The sequence below is a fragment of the Neoarius graeffei genome, chromosome 8 (assembly GCF_027579695.1).
Source record: "Neoarius graeffei isolate fNeoGra1 chromosome 8, fNeoGra1.pri, whole genome shotgun sequence".
Classification (NCBI taxonomy): Eukaryota; Metazoa; Chordata; class Actinopteri; order Siluriformes; family Ariidae; genus Neoarius; species Neoarius graeffei.
In genome coordinates this window covers 88,904,544-88,929,766 of record NC_083576.1, presented here as the reverse complement: position 1 = coordinate 88,929,766, position 25,223 = coordinate 88,904,544, and the positions used below count along the sequence as shown (strand labels likewise).

The 25,223-nt window shown below is 38.1% G+C and overlaps 1 long non-coding RNA gene across 1 annotated transcript; it reads right to left on the bottom strand.

Annotated features, from left to right (window-relative positions):
- Positions 1-10,549: 10,549 nt before the first annotated feature.
- Positions 10,550-10,998, bottom strand: LOC132890285 (uncharacterized). Its single transcript, XR_009655178.1, has 2 exons — positions 10,926-10,998; positions 10,550-10,776 (listed from the first exon to the last, which is right to left on the bottom strand). It is a non-coding gene; the product is annotated as an uncharacterized LOC132890285 (long non-coding RNA).
- Positions 10,999-25,223: the final 14,225 nt, after the last annotated feature.

The window sequence follows — 25,223 nt, the reverse complement described above, 5'->3', positions numbered from 1 at the left end:
GTACACCCTGGACAAGTCGCCAGGTCATCACAGGGCTGACACATAGACACAGACAACCATTCACACTCACACCTACGGTCAATTTAGAGTCACCAGTTAACCTAACCTGCATGTCGTTGGACTGTGGGGGAAACCAGAGCACCCGGAGGAAACCCACGTGGACACGGGGAGAACATGCAAACTCCACACAGAAAGGCCCTCGCCGGCCCCGGGGCTCGAACCCAGGACCTTCTTGCTGTGAGGCGACAGCGCTAACCACAACACCACCGTGCCGCCCAAAAAGTGAACTTATGCACTTTTAATTTTAGTTTTGTGGTATGCTAATTCTTTGATAATATTTTTTTTCTCTGCTATCAGGACTATTCCAGTTTTATCAGTGTCTCTTATTTTGGCCTCTTTTTGTGTGGGTTTTTTTTTTGTTTGTTTTGTTTTAGGGCCCGAGTTGCATGTTTCCTCCGGGTGCTCCGGTTTCCCCCACAGTCCAAAGACATGCAGGTTAGGTTAACTGGTGACTCTAAATTGACCGTAGGTGTGAATGTGAGTGTGAATGGTTGTCTGTGTCTATGTGTCAGCCCTGTGATGACCTGGCGACTTGTCCAGGGTGTACCCCGCCTTTCGCCCGTAGTCAGCTGGGATAGGATCCAGCTTGCCTGCGACCCTGTAGAACAGGATAAAGCAGCTAGAGATGATGAGATGAGATGAGATTATTATTATTATTAAGGCCAAAGCACCAAGGTGCAGGCCTATGGCCTGCACCCTAGGTGCAAAACCTATTGTTTTTGTCCTGTTTTTATTATTTATTTATTTATTTATTTATTTACTCCCCATGAAAACTAATTTTTGAGGCACTTGCAATGCTCGAAAACTCACGAAGTTTGGCACACTGATCAAATGTGCATAAAATCACAAAGTTACATTGAGCAAGGGACTGAGCGTGGTCCCGGAGCTCTATAGCACCCCTGAGAACAGGCTATGGTTGAGATGAAGTTGCTTGGATAGGCACGAAATTTCTTCTGATCAATACTCTTGTGATACAGGACAATCTTCACTTGGTTCTATTTCACTCTGCCCAACAGGAAGTCAGCCATGCTGGATGGAATGTGGGATTTTGAAATGTTCCCGCACTGTTTTGAGGGAAAATAAAAGCTATGTTTTTGCCATGGCTAAAAACTCATGAAACTTTCCACATACATTTGTTCTATGATACAATTTGAGGTGATCTGGTAAATTCATCTTGTTGGGCTTTAGTAACTCCATAGCGTCACCTAGTGAATAAATACAGATTTGACACCCTGCACATATTGAAAAACTCATGAAATTTGGTACACACGTCAGTCATGCACACTGCTACTCAGCCATAGGGGCTTGACCCCAGGTGTTTCTGGGGGACTCCATAGCGCCCCCATACGTCATTGAGACTCCTGCCTGGTATATAGTTTCACCTATCCATGTGAAATTTGGTATGTGTGAAGTACCCTGAGACAAACAAAATTGTCTTTACCGTACATTGCCTCAGCCATACTCAACAAGAAGTGAGATATTTCTGGTTTTGTGCGTTTTGACACGTGTTACGTTTTAATGAACTCCTCCTCGGGGGTTTGTTGGATCCATGCCGTGTTTGGTGTCCATCATATCAAGATGTTACTGATGTTAAATTGCGAAGGGATTTGCAATAAATCTCAAGATGTTGAAATGGCGAACCAATACATTTATACATTACGCCATGCAAACAGGAAGTGAGTCATAAATGCACTAAGCATCACCTGATACAGCACAAACTTCACAGTTTATAGTATATCATGGTTCTGAAGATATCGCTATGCCCAAAGACATCCTCTGCTACAGTGTCACCATGTGGACATGAACAGAACAAGCTATGGTTGTGTTGAAGTTGGTCGGATTGGCACAAGATTTGGTGTGATCGATACTCATGTGATACAGGACAAAGCTGACTTGGTTGCATTTGACTCTGCCTCACAGGAAGTCAGCTACTCTGGATGGAATGTGGGGTTTTGAAATTTTCCCGTACTCTTTTGAGGGGCTTACGATGGATAAAAACTCATGAAAATTTACACATATATTTGGCCTTTGATATAATTTGAGTTGACATGGGAAATCAGTCTAGCTGGGCTTCAATAACTCCATAGCACCATATAGTTCAAAAATATAGATTTGACACCCTGTACATATTCAAAAGCTCGTGAAATTTGGTACAAATGTCAGTCATGTGCACTGCTAGTCAGCCATAAGGGCTTGACCTCAGGTGTGTCCAGTGGATTCCATAGCACATCCATATGTCATTGAGACTCCTGCCTGGTATATAGTTTCACCGATCCATGTCAAATTTGGTTGGTGTGTGGAGTCACTGGAGATGAGCAAGATTGCCTATACAATGCCTCAGCCATATCAACAGGAAGTGAGATATTTTTGGTTTTGTGCATTTTGACACGTTATGTTTGAACAAACTCCTCCTAGGTAGTTTGTTGGATCCATGCCATACTTGTTATATGTCATGTCAAGATGTTGCTGATGTTAAATTGCAAAGGGATTTACAATGTCACAAGATGTTGAAATGGCAAACCAATAAATTAAACAGGAAGGGAGTCATAAATTCACCATGTATTGCTACTGGTGCATGTCCACCAGAGGCCGCTGCACCTCCTTTGTTTGTGCCATGATACACTTCCACAAACATGCCTTGTGACGATCAGACTTTGCTAGATCTCTGTTCTTTAAATAAAACAGGGTGCCCACTCACACCTGATTGTCATCCCATTGATTGAAAACACCTGACTCTAATTTCACCTTCAAATTAACTGCTAATCCTGGAGGTTCACATACTTTTGCTACTCACAGATATGTAATATTGGATCATTTTCCTCAATAAATAAATGACCAAGTATAATATTTTTGTCTCATTTGTTTAACTGGGTTCTCTTTATCTACTTTTAGGACTTGTGTGAAAATCTGATGATATTTTAGGTCATATTTATGCAGAAATATAGAAAATTTTAAAGGGTTCACAAACTTTCAAGCACCACTGTATATCGGGGATGCGCATTGCAAAGACACTCTTAATCCTGTTGCTCTTTAGACTTTGAGTGAGTTCAGGAAAACCACATAGAGAGACAACGTTCGTTGCTTAAGAGAGTCTCTCAACTCGCTCTTCAGCTCTAAAGGGCAACATCATTGGGAAACCTACCCCAGGTTATACCTTAATTAACACCATCTCTACAATGAAACATGGTGGAGCTTGTATCATGCTCCGGGGGCACTTTTCATCCTTCTACAGGGCTATTATATGAGATGTATTGCTGGATGTCAGGGCATAATGAAACAAGAGTTTGTCATAATTTTCATTGTCAAATATTTTTTCATTTACATTGTTGTTACTATTTTGTCATGAAATAAAAGGATGTCAATGAATATGCAAGACCCACACAAACACTGCCTTTCAACTTGACAATGTAATGGAGAAGTGCTTAAAAACATCAAAAGTCAAAATTCAAAGTTCAGATCTGAATCTAATTGAAAATCTGGAGCAGTGTTTGAAAATTGCAGTGAACAACCAGCCAACCTGAAGAACCAAGAGCAAATCTGCCAGGGAAAATGGTCAAAAATCATTCCCAAACAGTGTGCAAAGCTGGTAGCAAGTTAGACGAACAGACTTAAAATTTATTATTGCAGAAAGGTGGTTCAACCAAGTCTGAAGGGTTTGAAAACTTCTACAAGCTGCATTTTTTTAAAGATCTGCTGCAAAGGAATGCATTTTGGCTTTAAAATGTGCCTTAATAATATACTGATTTGCAACAAAAACTACTAACTAGGGGCGGCACGGTGGTGTAGTGGTTAGCGCTGTCGCCTCACAGCAAGAAGGTCCTGGGTTCGAGCCCCGGGGCCGGCAAGGGCCTTTCTGTGTGGAGTTTGCATGTTCTCCCAGTGTCCGCGTGGGTTTGCTCCGGGTGCTCCGGTTTCCCCCACAGTCCAAAGACATGCAGGTTAGGTTAACTGGTGACTCTAAATTGACCGTAGGTGTGAATGTGAGTGTGAATGGTTGTCTGTGTCTATGTGTCGGTCCTGTGATGACCTGGTGACTTGTCCAGAGTGTACCCCGCCTTTCGCCCGTAGTCAGCTGGGATAGGCTCCAGCTTGCCTGTGACCCTGTAGAAGGATAAAGCGGCTAGAGATAATGAGATGAGATGAGACTACTAACTAGAACAACCTGCTGAAGTGTCATTGGTAATCCAGATGCATCTCATGACTTTTCAGGGGGTTGAATACTTTTGCAAGGCACTGTACAAATTGCACACAATTTTAAATGTCCTTGGAGTGGTTCAAAGTGTACAATTTACCATTTAAGGTATGAATATGAGAACATGTAATAAGCTGTTGAAACTGAGTCATAAATCTGCTGAGCAGTGCAACAGAAACGAAGATTGTGTTTGATAAGGTTGTATCCAAATATAGATTTTGAGTAATACTGCAAGCGCTTACACTTCTGCAAATCTCAGATGCTGTGAGAGATTTGCTTTTATCAGCAGGATTAATTTCTGGTTTGTATATTTTAACCCTTTGATGCAAAACGTGTCAAAAGTGACCCGGCTGAGTTTTTATCTTCTATATCTTTGCAATAAATTAATTCCATCATTCAGTATTCAAGGTATTCCTTAATTAACTTGTTTTTGATCATCATACATCCTTATTTTATTTTTTCCTTTCTTACTTTTTGAATAAAAACCCTTTTTGTATCACTACCCTTCTAATGCACAACATGGGTCAAAAACGACCTGCATTCATTTTCCAGGTTATTTCATGTATGGCTGAGTGTTTCTATGATATACTTTTGAAACAAATTCATTTTGTCATTTACTTTTCCAAATATGCAGTAAATATCTTGTTTTTGTTTAGCACAAATCATCATTTTTATTTTTCCTTTCTTAAGTTATGAACAAGCACAGATTTTGTAATTCTACATCAAGTTTACACACATGGGTCAGAACCGACCCGCATGCATTTACTACAGCGTTTGGTGGGAACTGTGAATTGTGCTTGTGTCAGACATTTCACAGCTCAGCACACACAGCGCCCTTTGCCCATCTAATACATGCAAGTAATGTTTTTCAATTGTTCTAACATTACCTTAGAAAAAAATTGATTATGTTTAGGTTACCTTGAGAGTGAGTAGATTACTTGTCAGAAAGTTACAAGTAATTACTATTAGCTACCGAGCTGTGGACATATTCTACTTTAGTTAGCTAATTTTATTGTAGTTGGCTTCGCTAACTACATAGTTAATAAATAAATAACTGGCCCCATTCACTCCTAAAGTAATTACTTGAAACAAATTATTATTATAATATTAAGACAGGGCGGCACAGTGGTGTAGTGGTTAGCACTGTCGCCTCACAGCAAGAAGGTCTGGGCTCGAGCCCCATGGACGGCGAGGGCCTTTCTGTGCGGAGTTTGCATGTTCTCCCCGTGTCCGCGTGGGTTTCCTCTGGGTGCTCCAGTTTCCCCCACAGTCCACAGACATGCAGGTTAGGTTAACTGGTGACTCTAAATTGACCGTAGGTGTGAATGTGAGTGTGAATGGTTGTCTGTGTCTATGTGTCAGCCCTGTGATGACCTGGCGACTTGTCCAGGGTGTACCCCGCCTTTCACCCGTAGTCAGCTGGGATAGGCTCCAGCTTGCCTGCGACCCTGTAGGACAGGATAAAGCGGCTAGAGATGATGAGATGAGTATTAAGACATTTAATTTTAAATCACACTTGGATGACCCATGTGTAGTAATATAAAAAGTATTTTTGTTCATAAAGTAGGAAAGAAAAATTTAAATTAATGATTTGTGGTAATTAAAACAAGATATACTTGGAATATTCAATCATAAAATAAACTGATTTCAAAAGATAGAGCAAAGAAAAACTCAGTCAGCATGAAATAACCTGGAAAATGAATGCAGGTCATTTTTGACCCATGTTGTGCATTAGAAGGGGTGTGCATATGTTTTGCATCAAAGGGTTAAAACATGTTCAAGCATTTGGTGATGGGGATGGAGGAGTTTCCGGGGTTGTGCTTGTGATGGTCACTGGTCTGGCCATGAACTTTATTTCCAACTCATTTTCACTCCCAAATATTGAAAAGGTGAAAGGTGATACTGGCTTCACGATTTTGATGGGTTTGGTAACCATAATGTTATAATGGAATATTTAATGTGTAATCACATATAAAATCATATATCTCATATGTAATCAGAATCATATATCTTATATGTAATCACATATGAAATCATATTTTGTATTGGTGTACTTATAAACTGAAGTTGTGATTGATGTCCCTGAAAGGTTGTTTTCTGCTAAAATCATTCTTATCTGTGCGCCTGTATTATTCTTGTCCCTAAAAGGTTGTTTTCTGCTAAACTCCTTCTGATCTGTGCAGCTGCTCTCTTAAATAAAGGTAGACTGCCTTTCAGATTTTTCAAGTGTACGTCATAGAAGGAATTTTCCCTGACACCCAATTATTTTTGTTTAGTGGACCAAAAGCTACTGAATTTGAATCACACACTTCCAATTTTATTATTATTATTATTTTTTTTTTTTTTTTTAATAGAACAATTAATGAATTTAGGGCCATGTGGTCCTAAATTCTCTGGTATTTTTCCCTGCTTCACCATGACCCAATTCAATACACTATGTCATACATCACGTGGTGGGCTTTCCCCGTTCATGCAAGGCATTGTGGGACACAAATTTGAAACAGGAGAGAAAAATGGAGGATGTGAGTGTATGAATGAAATGTGAAAGACCAACTACAGTAATGGAAAGCAAGAAGAAAAGATGTTATGTGGTGAAGGAAAGGAAACGCAGGACCAAACTAATATATATCGGTGGTCAGCGAGCACCTCGGTGTGATCAGCTGTTCTTTTAGTGACAGAATGATTGAACTGTCAGTGCACAGTCAAGATAAACCTGAAGATGGCAGTAATGCAGCATTGTGGATACCAGCTGCCGTAAAACCCAAAAGAAGAAGAAGAAGAAGAAGAAGGTAAACTTGTGCATGCGCACACTGACTTCCTCTGTCTGCTTGACTGCACAAAGTGAGCGATTTCATGCACATTATTTGCTTTAATCCACTCAAATCAAATACCGTGGTGCTTGGAAGTTTATGAACCCATTAGAATTTTCTATATTTCAATATATATATAGCAATACTTGGGCTTTCAGTAATTTCTTTGAACTGTTCTTTATCTGTGGCAGAATGTAAAACATACATATATACTGTACAGTGGTGCTTGAAAGTTTGTGAACCCTTTAGAATTTTCTATATTTCTGCATAAATATGACCTAAAACATCATCAGAGTTTCACCCAAGTCCTAAAAAGTAGATAAAGAGAACCCAGTTAAACAAATGAGACAAAAATATTCTACTTGGTCATTTATTAATGAAAATGATCCAGTATTACATATCTGAGTGGCAAAAGTATGTGAACCTCTAGGATTAGCAGTTAATTTGAAGGTGAAATTAGAGTCAGGCGTTTTCAATCAATGGGATGACAAATCAGGTGTGAGTGGGCACCCTGTTTTATTTAAAGAACAGGGATCTATCAAAGTCTGATCTTCAGAAGACATGTTTGTGGAAGTGTATCATGGCAAGAACAAAAGAGATTTCTGACGACCTCAGAAAAAACGTTGTTGATGCTCATCAGGCTGGAAAAAGTTACAAAGCCATCTCTAAAGAGTTTAGACTCCACCAATCCACAGTCAGACAGATTGTTGTCAAATGGAGGAAATTCAAGACCATTGTTACCCTCCCCAGGAGTGGTCGACCAACAAAGATCACTCCAAGAGCAAGGCGTGTAATAGTCGGCGAGGTCACAAAGGACCCCAGGGTAACTTCTAAGCAACTGAAGGCCTTTCTCACATTGGCTACTGTTAATGTTCATGAGTCCACCATCAGGAGAACACTGAACAACAATGGTGTGCATGGCAGGGCTGCAAGGAGAAAGCCACTGCCCTCCAAAAAGAACATCGCAGCTTGTCTGCAGTTTGCTAATGATCATGTGGACAAGACAGAAGGCTATTGGAAAAATGTTGGAAGGAAATGTCATGGAAGGACCTGAAGCGAGCAGTTCTTGTGAGGAAGCCCACCAACGTCCCAGAGTTGAAGCTGTTCTGTATGGAGGAATGGGCTAAAATCCAAGTCGGTGTGCAACACTGATCAACAGTTACCGGAAACATTTAGTTGCAGTTATTGCTGCACAAGGGAGTCACACCAGATACTGAAAGCAAAGGTCCAAATACCGTACTTTTGCTACTCACAGATATGTAATATTGGATCATTTTCCTCAATAAATAAATGACCAAGTATAATTTTTTTGTCTCATTTGTTTAGCTGGGTTCTCTTTATCTACTTTCAGAACTTGTGTGATAATTTGATATTGTTTTAGGTCATATTTATGCAGAAATATAGAAAATTCTAAAGGGTTCAGAAACTTTCAAGCACCACTGTAAGCATTAGTAGTTGCTAAAAGCAATTGTACTATCATTGCTGAAGGAAATAGTAGTTGCTAAATCCAGTTGATAAGGTCACATGGTGTTCATTTTTAACCAAAATCTAATTATATATAAAGATTTTAAGATAGGATCATATATAATATCATCTGGAAGCATTACATGTATAATGTGGTAATTAATTAATGAAACTATTTTACATTTTTGGGAAAGATATATATATATATATATATATATATATATATATATATATATATATATATATATATATATATATATATATTTTATTTTTTTTTTATTTTTTTTTTTTATTCCAAGCATGTTTTTAATTAAATGAACAAATGTTCACAAGAAAGAATGAGCAAATAATAAGCTAAATAATTCAGTAAATGTGTTCCCCGTGCTCGCTCATTTTGCTGTTTTACCCCCCATCATGCAGTCAGGATTATTTCAACTGGTATCCATAATGCCAAGTGGGCAATGTTCTCCATTATAAATGTGTGTGCACAGAGAGAGAGAGAGAGAGAGAGAGAGAGAGAGTTTTTTTTTTCCGTTTAGTGTGTACCTAAGGACGTTGAATTGACAAATTGACCTCCTTTCATACACACACACACACACACACACACACACACACACTACACTACACTACACAGAATTCAAAATCTCTCTCTCTCCTGCACACACACACACACACACACACACACACACACACACACACACAAACTGTAATGTTTGAGGTGCAGACATGTGTCTCATTTATGACACTAAATTAGTCAATCACTTGCCTCATGGAGTTAAATTTGATTAAAATGTGGCGATATCAGTGTGACATTACGATATCCATATGTAATCCCATAACATATTGAAATATATTCATAATGTTTAGCGTATATTTATTTAATAATTAAATTGATGTACTTGGAATGTACAAGAAAAATAACTGAACACCACTAGCAGATTCAACACCAGTTTCCCCCATTGACTGTGAAAGTCCCTCGGAAGCCCATGCGTATTCTGTGTACTCTGTGAGTGAGTCGCTCTTTGTTGTGAAAGAGTGGTCCGGGTCTCTCATAAATTCTAACCAAACTAGAGGACTACTTGGGCTATGATGCTGTTTGGACAAACCACAGTAGCTTGACGATGGATCTTAAGAGGTAATTTAAGACTCTCTTGGCCTTAATAAGCTTTCAGGAAACCCACCCCTGTTCAGTTTTCCACACACATAGCACTGTAAAACTTGTCCAGATACAGTATCTTGATCTTGGTCTCATCACACGAAAAACAAATCTTTATGGGATCACTTGTGCTTTCATATGTCTCATCTTAAACAATGGTTTCTTTAGCTATCCTCCCATACAGTTCCTAATTATGCTGATCTCTGGAAATGGTTGTCTAGTGCACCTTCATTGTTGGTCACTGTACTCCAGAATGGCTGGTGTCCTCAATTGTATGTATACCTGTATGTATGATTTCTTTGATCTTGTGATGTGAGAAGATTGGACACCAGGAAGAATAGCCTTGTTTATAACAAGTGCTAATGGTGATTCTGAATAAAAAATGAAATGAAATGTGGCTTCACTCACCAGTCTCTGTCTTGTTTCTGTGCTGAGTTTTGATGGAGGGCCTTGTCTTGGTAGTGTTTGGGTGGCGTGATGCAGCTTCTGCTTTCTCACTATTGAGTCAACAGTGCTGATTGGGATTTCCAACCTCTTGACATTTTACACTTTCTTCTTTACTAATTAAAATCTATTAACTTATCTTTTATTTCCTTAGAATGCTCCTTTGCCTATATAACAACAAATTGACATGTTGTTCTTTAATAAATGAAAATTGTAAATTCTGGAAATTCTCTGGTCTGCAATAAATAAAGGTCATGAGGTGCTGTTCTTGGAAAATAATAAACTTCTCTACGGGGGTAAAAGTAACTCCACTTCATCACATAATCCAATAGTTGATTATTTTCTAATAACAGGATGAAATTATGTGCTTTATTCATTACTTAGAGCACTTTAATGTCATGAAATCATGCAGTGTAGTCAGTGTACATTACATGTATTTTTTATTCATATCATTCAAGAACATTGAATTGGAGCTTCACATCAAGAAAATAAAAATGATGAGAAGAATTGCATAAGAATTTGCATGAAGGGTTAAATAAAATATATTCAAGTTTCCATTTCTTTCCCATCAAAGCTGCAGAATTATGGCCCATTATTTTTTTCTGGGGTCTTCACGGACACACAGGCCGGGGAACTTAGGAGTTGTAACACTGAAACGCACACAGATTAACACACACATTAACATGGGCTTATAAGAGATCACTCAGAAATTAAGTGGCATCATTATTAAATATAAAGCTTTATTATCACATAATAAAATAGTAATAAATGTGTTTAATGTCTAAAGGCTGATACTCACATGAAGCCGCCCAGTGGACATTCTTGACCAACACTTTGCACATTCAGGATGTTCTTACGAGGAATTTTTCCAGGGAAGAATTTGTCACAGCAAGTTTCGGGGATGGTGGGCACTGAATGAGAGAGACAGAAGAGCTCATTCACGTTACACTGTAATTACTGCATAAATGTAAATGATCACTATGGCTTCATTTAAAAATAGAAAAGATCAGAATTAATAACTAAACATGAGATATTTTATAATTTTGTATAATTTTCTTCAACCGATTTCTCTTTCAGTTCTTTAACTTTGGAGATTTGATGTGAGAAATATTTCAGTAATAATAATAATTATTATTATTATTATTATTATTATTATTATTATTATTATTATTATTATATCTATTGTAAAATATTTTAATTCCATTTTTAGTATTATTGCTTTATTAGTATGAGTAATGAAAAATTATTAATTTATTATTTTCTTTTAACAATTATCATCAAGTATTTTATTTGTATTGTATTATATATATATAGGACCTCTTCTGCCCCTCGGACCTGCTTGATCCATCCTGGTGCCCTGTGTCTGGTCGGAGTTTTATCGCATCGCTCCTGTGAAGGACGGCCCCATGAGGACAGTTGAGGGTTATACCTGGAGGATGCTCTTGATTCTTACAGTAATGCTTTTATGGCTGAGGACTACAGTTGACTTGCTAACTTTAGGACTGCAGTTATCATGAACAGTTTTGCACTCAAGTTTCCATCAATGAAGAGTTTATAACCTCAACGAAACTGTCTTCATGTTAAAACTGTTAATGTTATAGTCAGGCTGTCTGTTGCCCAAATGAGGATGGGTTCCCTTTTGAGTCTGGTTCCTCTCGAGGTTTCTTCCTCATGTCGTCTGAGGGAGTTTTTCCTTGCCACCATCGCCACAGGCTTGTTCATTGGGAATAGATTAGGGATAAAATTAGCTCATGTTTTAAGTTGTTCAAATTCTGTAAAGCTGCTTTGCGACAATGTTTATTGTTAAAAGCGCTGTACAAATAAACTTGACTTGACTTGACAAGAAGAGAGGTGTGGCAGCCAGACAAAAATCAGAAACAGAGAGAATGAGAACTAGAGCAGGAAATAACCTGTAGCAAGTGCAGATACACAGAAAAGTCAACAAAGCGAGAGCTCACTCCCAAAGCAGGAGAATGAGTTCATAGTCTGGAAAACAGACAGCAAAGAGATAATCCAAAGGGAAGGCAAAGTACTCCCAAAGTGTTTGGCAAAATAGCAAAGAAAAAAGTATAGTCCACATAAAATGAGAGCAGAAATACGGGAGAAAACCTGACATGAAGTGAAGATAATTCTGTGCTGGGAGAACCTCCATGCAGTGTAATATAGAGCCATAGATGAGCTGATAAGAGACAGGTGTGCTGACCGCCACACAGAGAAGGCTTGGGGAAAAACAAGGAGTGGAGCATAAGACCTGAATCAGGACCAAGATGATTTGAGCTGGATTGTGACAATAACATTCCTCAACATAAAAACTGCACAGAACATGGAGATCATGGTACATGTCCCACCTTTTACAGTTCCACATCAGTGTTCAAAGGTTTTTATGAATGAAGGTCAGTCAAAAAAATTCTAAATAGTACTCACTAGTTGTAAAATTGAGACTATTTTAAAGATAAAATGTAAAAAAGATGAAAAGTATTTTTTACAACCATGATACAGTTTACTGTCTTGATTTCTTTGTATATTTGGCAAAGGAAGGTGTTAAAGAAACCTTGACTACCTCATGTGGTTTTTAAGGCAATGAAGGGAATTTCTCAAGTAAAATTATCATGAGCTGAATTTGATTTTCAGTTTATTTTATGCACCTCATATGACTGAGGTCACCTAGTTTATTCAAACCACCCACATACTCATGACTCATGAAAAAGTGAACTTCTCATCTCATTATCTCTAGCCGCTTTATCCTGTTCTACAGGGTCGCAGGCAAGCTGGAGCCTATCCCAGCTGACTACGGGCGAAAGGCGGGGTACACCCTGGACAAGTCGCCAGGTCATCACAGGGCTGACATATAGACACAGACAACCATTCACACTCACATTCACACCTACGCTCAATTTAGAGTCACCAGTTAACCTAACCTGCATGTCTTTGGACTGTGGGGGAAACCGGAGCACCCGGAGGAAACCCACGCAGACACGGGGAGAACATGCAAACTCCACACAGAAAGGCCCTCGCCGGCCCCGGGGCTCGAACCCAGGACCTTCTTGCTGTGACGCGACAGCGCTAACCACAACACCACCGTGCCGCCCAAAAAGTGAACTTATGCACTTTTAATTTTAGTTTTGTGGTATGCTAATTCTTTGATAATATTTTTTTTCTCTGCTATCAGGACTATTCCAGTTTTATCAGTGTCTCTTATTTTGGCCTCTTTTTGTGTGGTTTTTTTTTTTTTTTCTTTTGTTTTAGGGCCCGAGTTGCATGTTTCCTCCGGGTGCTCCGGTTTCCCCCACAGTCCAAAGACATGCAGGTTAGGTTAACTGGTGACTCTAAATTGAGCGTAGGTGTGAATGTGAGTGTGAATGGTTGTCTGTGTCTATGTGTCAGCCCTGTGATGACCTGGCGACGTGTCCAGGGTGTACCCCGCCTTTCGCCCGTAGTCAGCTGGGATAGGATCCAGCTTGCCTGCGACCCTGTAGAACAGGATAAAGCAGCTAGAGATGATGAGATGAGATGAGATTATTATTATTATTAAGGCCAAAGCACCAAGGTGCAGGCCTATGGCCTGCACCCTAGGTGCAAAACCTATTGTTTTCGTCCTGTTTTTATTATTTATTTATTTATTTATTTATTTATTTACTCCCCATGAAAACTAATTTTTGAGGCACTTGCAATGCTCGAAAACTCTCGAAGTTTGGCACACTGATCAAATGTGCATAAAATCACAAAGTTACATTGAGCAAGGGACTGAGCGTGGTCCCGGAGCTCTATAGCACCCCTGAGAACAGGCTATGGTTGAGATGAAGTTGCTTGGATAGGCACGAAATTTCTTCTGATCAATACTCTTGTCATACAGGACAATCTTCACTTGGTTCTATTTCACTCTGCCCAACAGGAAGTCAGCCATGCTGGATGGAATGTGGGATTTTGAAATGTTCCCGCACTGTTTTGAGGGAAAATAAAAGCTATTTTTTTGCCATGGCTAAAAACTCATGAAACTTTCCACATACATTTGTTCTATGATACAATTTGAGGTGATCTGGTAAATTCATCTTGTTGGGCTTTAGTAACTCCATAGCGTCACCTAGTGAATAAATACAGATTTGACACCCTGCACATATTGAAAAACTCATGAAATTTGGTATACACGTCAGTCATGCACACTGCTACTCAGCCATAGGGGCTTGACCCCAGGTGTTTCTGGGGGACTCCATAGCGCCCCCATACGTCATTGAGACTCCTGCCTGGTATATAGTTTCACCTATCCATGTGAAATTTGGTATGTGTGAAGTACCCTGAGACAAACAAAATTGTCTTTACCGTACATTGCCTCAGCCATACTCAACAAGAAGTGAGATATTTCTGGTTTTGTGCGTTTTGACACGTGTTACGTTTTAATGAACTCCTCCTCAGGGGTTTGTTGGATCCATGCCGTATTTGGTGTCCATCATATCAAGATGTTACTGATGTTAAATTGCGAAGGGATTTGCAATAAATCTCAAGATGTTGAAATGGCGAACCAATACATTTATACATTACGCCATGCAAACAGGAAGTGAGTCATAAATGCACTAAGCATCACCTGATACAGCACAAACTTCACAGTTTATAGTATATCATGGTTCTGAAGATATCGCTATGCCCAAAGACATCCTCTGCTACAGTGTCACCATGTGGACATGAACAGAACAAGCTATGGTTGTGTTGAAGTTGGTCGGATTGGCACAAGATTTGGTGTGATCGATACTCATGTGATACAGGACAAAGCTGACTTGGTTGCATTTGACTCTGCCTCACAGGAAGTCAGCTATTCTGGATGGAATGTGGGGTTTTGAAATTTTCCCGTACTCTTTTGAGGGGCTTACGATGGATAAAAACTCATGAAAATTTACACATATATTTGGCCTTTGATATAATTTGAGTTGACATGGGAAATCAGTCTAGCTGGGCTTCAATAACTCCATAGCACCATATAGTTCAAAAATATAGATTTGACACCCTGTACATATTCAAAAGCTCATGAAATTTGGTACAAATGTCAGTCATGTGCACTGCTAGTCAGCCATAAGGGCTTGACCTCAGGTGTGTCCAGTGGATTCCATAGCACATCCATATGTCATTGAGACTCCTGCCTGGTATATAGTTTCACCGATCCATGTCAAATTTGGTTGGTGTGTGGAGTCACTGGAGATGAGCAAGATTGCCTATACAATGCCTCAGCCATATCAACAGGAAGTGAGATATTTTTGGTTTTGTGCATTTTGACACGTTATGTTTGAACAAACTCCTCCTAGGTAGTTTGTTGGATCCATGCCATACTTGTTATATGTCATGTCAAGATGTTGCTGATGTTAAATTGCAAAGGGATTTACAATGTCACAAGATGTTGAAATGGCAAACCAATAAATTAAACAGGAAGGGAGTCATAAATTCACCATGTATTGCTACTGGTGCATGTCCACCAGAGGCCGCTGCACCTCCTTTGTTTGTGCCATGATACACTTCCACAAACATGCCTTGTGACGATCAGACTTTGCTAGATCTCTGTTCTTTAAATAAAACAGGGTGCCCACTCACACCTGATTGTCATCCCATTGATTGAAAACACCTGACTCTAATTTCACCTTCAAATTAACTGCTAATCCTGGAGGTTCATATACTTTTGCTACTCACAGATATGTAATATTGGATCATTTTCCTCAATAAATAAATGACCAAGTATAATATTTTTGTCTCATTTGTTTAACTGGGTTCTCTTTATCTACTTTTAGGACTTGTGTGAAAATCTGATGATATTTTAGGTCATATTTATGCAGAAATATAGAAAATTTTAAAGGGTTCACAAACTTTCAAGCACCACTGTATATCGGGGATGCGCATTGCAAAGACACTCTTAATCCTGTTGCTCTTTAGACTTTGAGTGAGTTCAGGAAAACCACATAGAGAGACAACGTTCGTTGCTTAAGAGAGTCTCTCAACTCGCTCTTCAGCTCTAAAGGGCAACATCATTGGGAAACCTACCCCAGGTTATACCTTAATTAACACCATCTCTACAATGGGATGGTGTACAATTGTACAATCTCTACAAGCATCTCTCCGCCTTCATGGTGGAGCTTGTATCATGCTCCGGGGGCACTTTTCATCCTTCTACAGGGCTATTATATGAGATGTATTGCTGGATGTCAGGGCATAATGAAACAAGAGTTTGTCATAATTTTCATTGTCAAATATTTTTTCATTTACATTGTTGTTACTATTTTGTCATGAAATAAAAGGATGTCAATGAATATGCAAGACCCACACAAACACTGCCTTTCAACATGACAATGTAATGGAGAAGTGCTTAAAAACATCAAAAGTCAAAATTCAAAGTTCAGATCTGAATCTAATTGAAAATCTGGAGCAGTGTTTGAAAATTGCAGTGAACAACCAGCCAACCTAAAGAAGCTAGAGCAAATCTGCCAGGGAAAATGGTCAAAAATCATTCCCAAACAGTGTGCAAAGCTCGTAGCAAGTTACACCAACAGACTTAAAATTTATTATTGCAGAAAGGTGGTTCAACCAAGTCTGAAGGGTTTGAAAACTTATACAAGCTGCATTTTTTTAAAGATCTGCTGCAAAGGAATGCATTTTGGCTTTAAAATGTGCCTTAATAATATACTGATTTGCAACAAAAACTACTAACTAGGGGCGGCACGGTGGTGTAGTGGTTAGCGCTGTCGCCTCACAGCAAGAAGGTCCTGGGTTCGAGCCCCGGGGCCGGCAAGGGCCTTTCTGTGTGGAGTTTGCATATTCTCCCAGTGTCCGCGTGGGTTTGCTCCGGGTGCTCCGGTTTCCCCCACAGTCCAAAGACATGCAGGTTAGGTTAACTGGTGACTCTAAATTGACCGTAGGTGTGAATGTGAGTGTGAATGGTTGTCTGTGTCTATGTGTCGGTCCTGTGATGACCTGGCGACTTGTCCAGAGTGTACCCCGCCTTTCGCCCGTAGTCAGCTGGGATAGGCTCCAGCTTGCCTGTGACCCTGTAGAAGGATAAAGCGGCTAGAGATAATGAGATGAGATGAGACTACTAACTAGAACAACCTGCTGAAGTGTCATTGGTAATCCAGATGCATCTCATGACTTTTCAGGGGGTTGAATACTTTTGCAAGGCACTGTACAAATTGCACACAATTTTAAATGTCCTTGGAGTGGTTCGAAGTGTACAATTTACCATTTAAGGTATGAATATGAGAACATGTAATAAGCTGTTGAAACTGAGTCATAAATCTGCTGAGCAGTGCAACAGAAACGAAGATTGTGTTTGATAAGGTTGTATCCAAATATAGATTTTGAGTAATACTGCAAGCGCTTACACTTCTGCAAATCTCAGATGCTGTGAGAGATTTGCTTTTATCAGCAGGATTAATTTCTGGTTTGTATATTTTAACCCTTTGATGCAAAACGTGTCAAAAGTGACCCGGCTGAGTTTTTATCTTCTATATCTTTGCAATAAATTAATTCCATCATTCAGTATTCAAGGTATTCCTTAATTAACTTGTTTTTGATCATCATACATCCTTATTTTATTTTTTCCTTTCTTACTTTTTGAATAAAAACCCTTTTTGTATCACTACCCTTCTAATGCACAACATGGGTCAAAAACGACCTGCATTCATTTTCCAGGTTATTTCATGTATGGCTGAGTGTTTCTATGATATACTTTTGAAACAAATTCATTTTGTCATTTACTTTTCCAAATATGCAGTAAATATCTTGTTTTTGTTTAGCACAAATCATCATTTTTATTTTTCCTTTCTTAAGTTATGAACAAGCACAGATTTTGTAATTCTACATCAAGTTTACACACATGGGTCAGAACCGACCCGCATGCATTTACTACAGCGTTTGGTGGGAACTGTGAATTGTGCTTGTGTCAGACATTTCACAGCTCAGCACAGCGCCCTTTGCCCATCTAATACATGTAAGTAATGTTTTTCAATTGTTCTAACATTACCTTAGAAAAAAATTGATTATGTTTAGGTTACCTTGAGAGTGAGTAGATTACTTGTCAGAAAGTTACAAGTAATTACTATTAGCTACCGAGCTGTGGACATATTCTACTTTAGTTAGCTAATTTCATTGTAGTTGGCTTCGCTAACTACATAGTTAATAAATAAATAACTGGCCCCATTCACTCCTAAAGTAATTACTTGAAACAAATTATTATTATAATATTAAGACAGGGCGGCACAGTGGTGTAGTGGTTAGCACTGTCGCCTCACAGCAAGAAGGTCTGGGCTCGAGCCCCATGGACGGCGAGGGCCTTTCTGTGCGGAGTTTGCATGTTCTCCCCGTGTCCGCGTGGGTTTCCTCTGGGTGCTCCAGTTTCCCCCACAGTCCAAAGACATGCAGGTTAGGTTAACTGGTGACTCTAAATTGACCGTAGGTGTGAATGTGAGTGTGAATGGTTGTCTGTGTCTATGTGTCAGCCCTGTGATGACCTGGCGACTTGTCCAGGGTGTACCCCGCCTTTCACCCGTAGTCAGCTGGGATAGGCTCCAGCTTGCCTGCGACCCTGTAGGACAGGATAAAGCGGCTAGAGATAATGAGATGAGTATTAAGACATTTAATTTTAAATCACACTTGGATGACCCATGTGTAGTAATATAAAAAGTATTTTTGTTCATAAAGTAGGAAAGAAAAATTTAAATTAATGATTTGTGGTAATTAAAACAAGATATACTTGGAATATTCAATCATAAAATAAACTGATTTCAAAAGATAGAGCAAAGAAAAACTCAGTCAGCATGAAATAACCTGGAAAATGAATGCAGGTCATTTTTGACCCATGTTGTGCATTAGAAGGGGTGTGCATATGTTTTGCATCAAAGGGTTAAAACATGTTCAAGCATTTGGTGATGGGGATGGAGGAGTTTCCGGGGTTGTGCTTGTGATGGTCTCTGGTCTGGCCATGAACTTTATTTCCAACTCATTTTCACTCCCAAATATTGAAAAGGGGAAAGGTGATACTGGCTTCACGATTTTGATGGGTTTGGTAACCATAATGTTATAATGGAATATTTAATGTGTAATCACATATAAAATCATATATCTCATATGTAATCAGAATCATATATCTTATATGTAATCACATATGAAATCATATTTTGTATTGGTGTACTTATAAACTGAAGTTGTGATTGATGTCCCTGAAAGGTTGTTTTCTGCTAAAATCATTCTTATCTGTGCACCTGTATTATCCTTGTCCCTAAAAGGTTGTTTTCTGCTAAACTCCTTCTGATCTGTGCAGCTGCTCTCTTAAATAAAGGTAGACTGCCTTTCAGATTTTTCAAGTGTACGTCATAGAAGGAATTTTCCCTGACACCCAATTATTTTTGTTTAGTGGACCAAAAGCTACTGAATTTGAATCACACACTTCCAATTTTATTAGTTTTTTTTTAATAGAACAATTAATGAATTTAGGGCCATGTGGTCCTAAATTCTCTGGTATTTTTCCCTGCTTCACCATGACCCAATTCAATACACTATGTCATACATCACGTGGTGGGCTTTCCCCGTTCATGCAAGGCATTGTGGGACACAAATTTGAAACAGGAGAGAAAAATGGAGGATGTGAGTGTATGAATGAAATGTGAAAGACCAACTACAGTAATGGAAAGCAAGAAGAAAAGATGTTATGTGGTGAAGGAAAGGAAACGCAGGACCAAACTAATATATATCGGTGGTCAGCGAGCACCTCGGTGTGATCAGCTGTTCTTTTAGTGACAGAATGATTGAACTGTCAGTGCACAGTCAAGATAAACCTGAAGATGGCAGTAATGCAGCATTGTGGATACCAGCTGCCGTAAAACCCAAAAGAAGAAGAAGAAGAAGAAGAAGAAGAAGGTAAACTTGTGCATGCGCACACTGACTTCCTCTGTCTGCTTGACTGCACAAAGTGAGCGATTTCATGCACATCATTTGCTTTAATCCACTCAAATCAAATACCGTGGTGCTTGGAAGTTTATGAACCCATTAGAATTTTCTATATTTCAATATATATATAGCAATACTTGGGCTTTCAGTAATTTATTTGAACTGTTCTTTATCTGTGGCAGAATGTACAACATACATATATACTGTACAGTGGTGCTTGAAAGTTTGTGAACCCTTTAGAATTTTCTAAATTTCTGCATAAATATGACCTAAAACATCATCAGAGTTTCACCCAAGTCCTAAAAAGTAGATAAAGAGAACCCAGTTAAACAAATGAGACAAAAATATTCTACTTGGTCATTTATTAATGAAAATGATCCAGTATTACATATCTGTGAGTGGCAAAAGTATGTGAACCTCTAGGATTAGCAGTTAATTTGAAGGTGAAATTAGAGTCAGGCGTTTTCAATCAATGGGATGACAAATCAGGTGTGAGTGGGCACCCTGTTTTATTTAAAGAACAGGGATCTATCAAAGTCTGATCTTCAGAAGACATGTTTGTGGAAGTGTATCATGGCAAGAACAAAAGAGATTTCTGACGACCTCAGAAAAAACGTTGTTGATGCTCATCAGGCTGGAAAAAGTTACAAAACCATCTCTAAAGAGTTTAGACTCCACCAATCCACAGTCAGACAGATTGTTGTCAAATGGAGGAAATTCAAGACCATTGTTACCCTCCCCAGGAGTGGTCGACCAACAAAGATCACTCCAAGAGCAAGGCGTGTAATAGTCGGCGAGGTCACAAAGGACCCCAGGGTAACTTCTAAGCAACTGAAGGCCTTTCTCACATTGGCTACTGTTAATGTTCATGAGTCCACCATCAGGAGAACACTGAACAACAATGGTGTGCATGGCAGGGCTGCAAGGAGAAAGCCACTGCTCTCCAAAAAGAACATTGCAGCTTGTCTGCAGTTTGCTAATGATCATGTGGACAAGACAGAAGGCTATTGGAAAAATGTTGGAAGGAAATGTCATGGAAGGACCTGAAGCGAGCAGTTCTTGTGAGGAAGCCCACCAACGTCCCAGAGTTGAAGCTGTTCTGTATGGAGGAATGGGCTAAAATCCAAGTCGGTGTGCAACACTGATCAACAGTTACCGGAAACATTTAGTTGCAGTTATTGCTGCACAAGGGAGTCACACCAGATACTGAAAGCAAAGGTCCAAATACCGTACTTTTGCTACTCACAGATATGTAATATTGGATCATTTTCCTCAATAAATAAATGACCAAGTATAATTTTTTTGTCTCATTTGTTTAGCTGGGTTCTCTTTATCTACTTTCAGAACTTGTGTGATAATTTGATATTGTTTTAGGTCATATTTATGCAGAAATATAGAAAATTCTAAAGGGTTCAGAAACTTTCAAGCACCACTGTAAGCATTAGTAGTTGTTAAAAGCAATTGTACTATCATTGCTGAAGGAAATAGTAGTTGCTAAATCCAGTTGATAAGGTCACATGGTGTTCATTTTTAACCAAAATCTAATTATATATAAAGATTTTAAGATAGGATCATATATAATATCATCTGGAAGCATTACATGTATAATGTGGTAATTAATTAATGAAACTATTTTACATTTTTGGGAAAGATATATATATATATATATATATATATATATATATATATATATATATATATATATATATATATATATATATATATTTTTTTTTTTATTCCAAGCATGTTTTTAATTAAATGAACAAATGTTCACAAGACAGAATGAGCAAATAATAAGCTAAATAATTCAGTAAATGTGTTCCCCGTGCTCGCTCATTTTGCTGTTTTACCCCCCATCATGCAGTCAGGATTATTTCAACTGGTATCCATAATGCCAAGTGGGCAATGTTCTCCATTATAAATGTGTGTGCACAGAGAGAGAGAGAGAGAGAGAGAGAGAGAGAGAGAGGTTTTTTTTTCCGTTTAGTGTGTACCTAAGGACGTTGAATTGACAAATTGACCTCCTTTCATACACACACACACACACACACACACACACACACACACACACTACACTACACTACACAGAATTCAAAATCTCTCTCTCTCCTGCACACACACACACACACACACACACACACACACACACACACACACACACACAAACTGTAATGTTTGAGGTGCAGACATGTGTCTCATTTATGACACTAAATTAGTCAATCACTTGCCTCATGGAGTTAAATTTGATTAAAATGTGGCGATATCAGTGTGACATTACGATATCCATATGTAATCCCATAACATATTGAAATATATTCATAATATTTAGCGTATATTTATTTAATAATTAAATTGATGTACTTGGAATGTACAAGAAAAATAACTGAACACCACTAGCAGATTCAACACCAGTTTCCCCCATTGACTGTGAAAGTCCCTCGGAAGCCCATGCGTATTCTGTGTACTCTGTGAGTGAGTCGCTCTTTGTTGTGAAAGAGTGGTCCGGGTCTCTCATAAATTCTAACCAAACTAGAGGACTACTTGGGCTATGATGCTGTTTGGACAAACCACAGTAGCTTGACGATGGATCTTAAGAGGTAATTTAAGACTCTCTTGGCCTTAATAAGCTTTCAGGAAACCCACCCCTGTTCAGTTTGCCACACACATAGCACTGTAAAACTTGTCCAGATACAGTATCTTGATCTTGGTCTCATCACACGAAAAACAAATATTTATGGGATCACTTGTGCTTTCATATGTCTCATCTTAAACAATGGTTTCTTTAGCTATCCTCCCATACAGTTCCTAATTATGCTGATCTCTGGAAATGGTTGTCTAGTGCACCTTCATTGTTGGTCACTGTACTCCAGAATGGCTGGTGTCCTCAATTGTATGTATACCTGTATGTATGATTTCTTTGATCTTGTGATGTGAGAAGATTGGACACCAGGAAGAATAGCCTTGTTTATAACAAGTGCTAATGGTGATTCTGAATAAAAAATGAAATGAAATGTGGCTTCACTCACCAGTCTCTGTCTTGTTTCTGTGCTGAGTTTTGATGGAGGGCCTTGTCTTGGTAGTGTTTGGGTGGCGTGATGCAGCTTCTGCTATTGAGTCAACAGTGCTGATTGGGATTTCCAACCTCTTGACATTTTACACTTTCTTCTTTACTAATTAAAATCTATTAACTTATCTTTTATTTCCTTAGAATGCTCCTTTGCCTATATAACAACAAATTGACATGTTGTTCTTTAATAAATGAAAATTGTAAATTCTGGAAATTCTCTGGTCTGCAATAAATAAAGGTCATGAGGTGCTGTTCTTGGAAAATAATAAACTTCTCTACGGGGGTAAAAGTAACTCCACTTCATCACATAATCCAATAGTTGATTATTTTCTAATAACAGGATGAAATTATGTGCTTTATTCATTACTTAGAGCACTTTAATGTCATGAAATCATGCAGTGTAGTCAGTGTACATTACATGTATTTTTTATTCATATCATTCAAGAACATTGAATTGGAGCTTCACATCAAGAAAATAAAAATGATGAGAAGAATTGCATAAGAATTTGCATGAAGGGTTAAATAAAATATATTCAAGTTTCCATTTCTTTCCCATCAAAGCTGCAGAATTATGGCCCATTATTTTTTTCTGGGGTCTTCACGAACACACAGGCCGGGGAACTTAGGAGTTGTAACACTGAAACGCACACAGATTAACACACACATTAACATGGGCTTATAAGAGATCACTCAGAAATTAAGTGGCATCATTATTAAATATAAAGCTTTATTATCACATAATAAAATAGTAATAAATGTGTTTAATGTCTAAAGGCTGATACTCACATGAAGCCGCCCAGTGGACATTCTTGACCAACACTTTGCACATTCAGGATGTTCTTATGAGGAATTCTTCCAGGGAAGAAGTTGTAACAGCAAGTTTCGGGGATGGCGGGCACTGAATGAGAGAGACAGAAGAGCTCGTTCAGGTTACACTGTAATTACTGCATAAATGTAAACGATCACTATGGCTTCATTTAAAAATAGAAAAGATCAGAATTAATAACTAAACATGAGATATTTTATAATTTTGTATAATTTTCTTCAACCAATTTCTCTTTCAGTTCTTTAACTTTGGAGATTTGATGTGAGAAATATTTCAGTAATAATAATAATAATAATAATAATAATAATAATTATTATTATTATTATTATTATTATTATTATTATTATTTTTATTATTATATCTATTGTAAAATATTTTAATTCCATTTTTAGTATTATTGCTTTATTAGTATGAGTAATGAAAAATTATTAATTTATTATTTTCTTTTAACAATTATCATCAAGTATTTTATTTGTATTGTATTATATATATATATATATATATATATATATATATATATATATATATATATATATATATATACAATACAGAATGGAATCAGATATTGTTTTAATTGCTAATAATTTCAATTCTGATATTATTATTATTATTATTATCCATCCATTATCTGTAGCCGCTTATCCTGTCCTACAGGGTCACAGGCAAGCTGGAGCCTATCCCAGCTGACTATGGGTGAGAGGTGGGGTACACCCTGGATAAGTCGCCAGATCATCGCAGAAGCACAGAGTCAAATGAATGGAAATTACCCAGATAAGTGGTATTATTATTATTATTATTATTATTATTATTATTATTGTTGTTGATGTTGTTGTTATTGATAAATTACATTTTTATAGTAATATTATTTACTTATTAATAAATTATTACACATTTTTTGTTTTTTGATAAAAGCGGAAAATTAACAATGCAAATATAATTTATTGTAAAAATTATTTTTGTATTATACTCTCATAAACTTACTGTTAGCATCTGAATAGACTGCCATGATCAGGACGTAGCCCAGGACCAGAAACATATGATTCATCTTCATGTTGTTTGCAGCTGTGTGATGATCTGATCTCATCTCTCTTTAACATCAAATTTGCTTGAGCCAGGTTTTCCTGGCTGTTTTATAAAAACTGTAATTGACCTCTGCAGACGTCTTCAACTCATCACTTCCTCCACCCAGGATGTTATCAAAGACCTTTTGAGGTTTTTCATTTCTTTCTAGAAGTTAGTCACTAATATATCCATCTGTTAAAGAGATTACAAACCCAGAACCTTCTTGC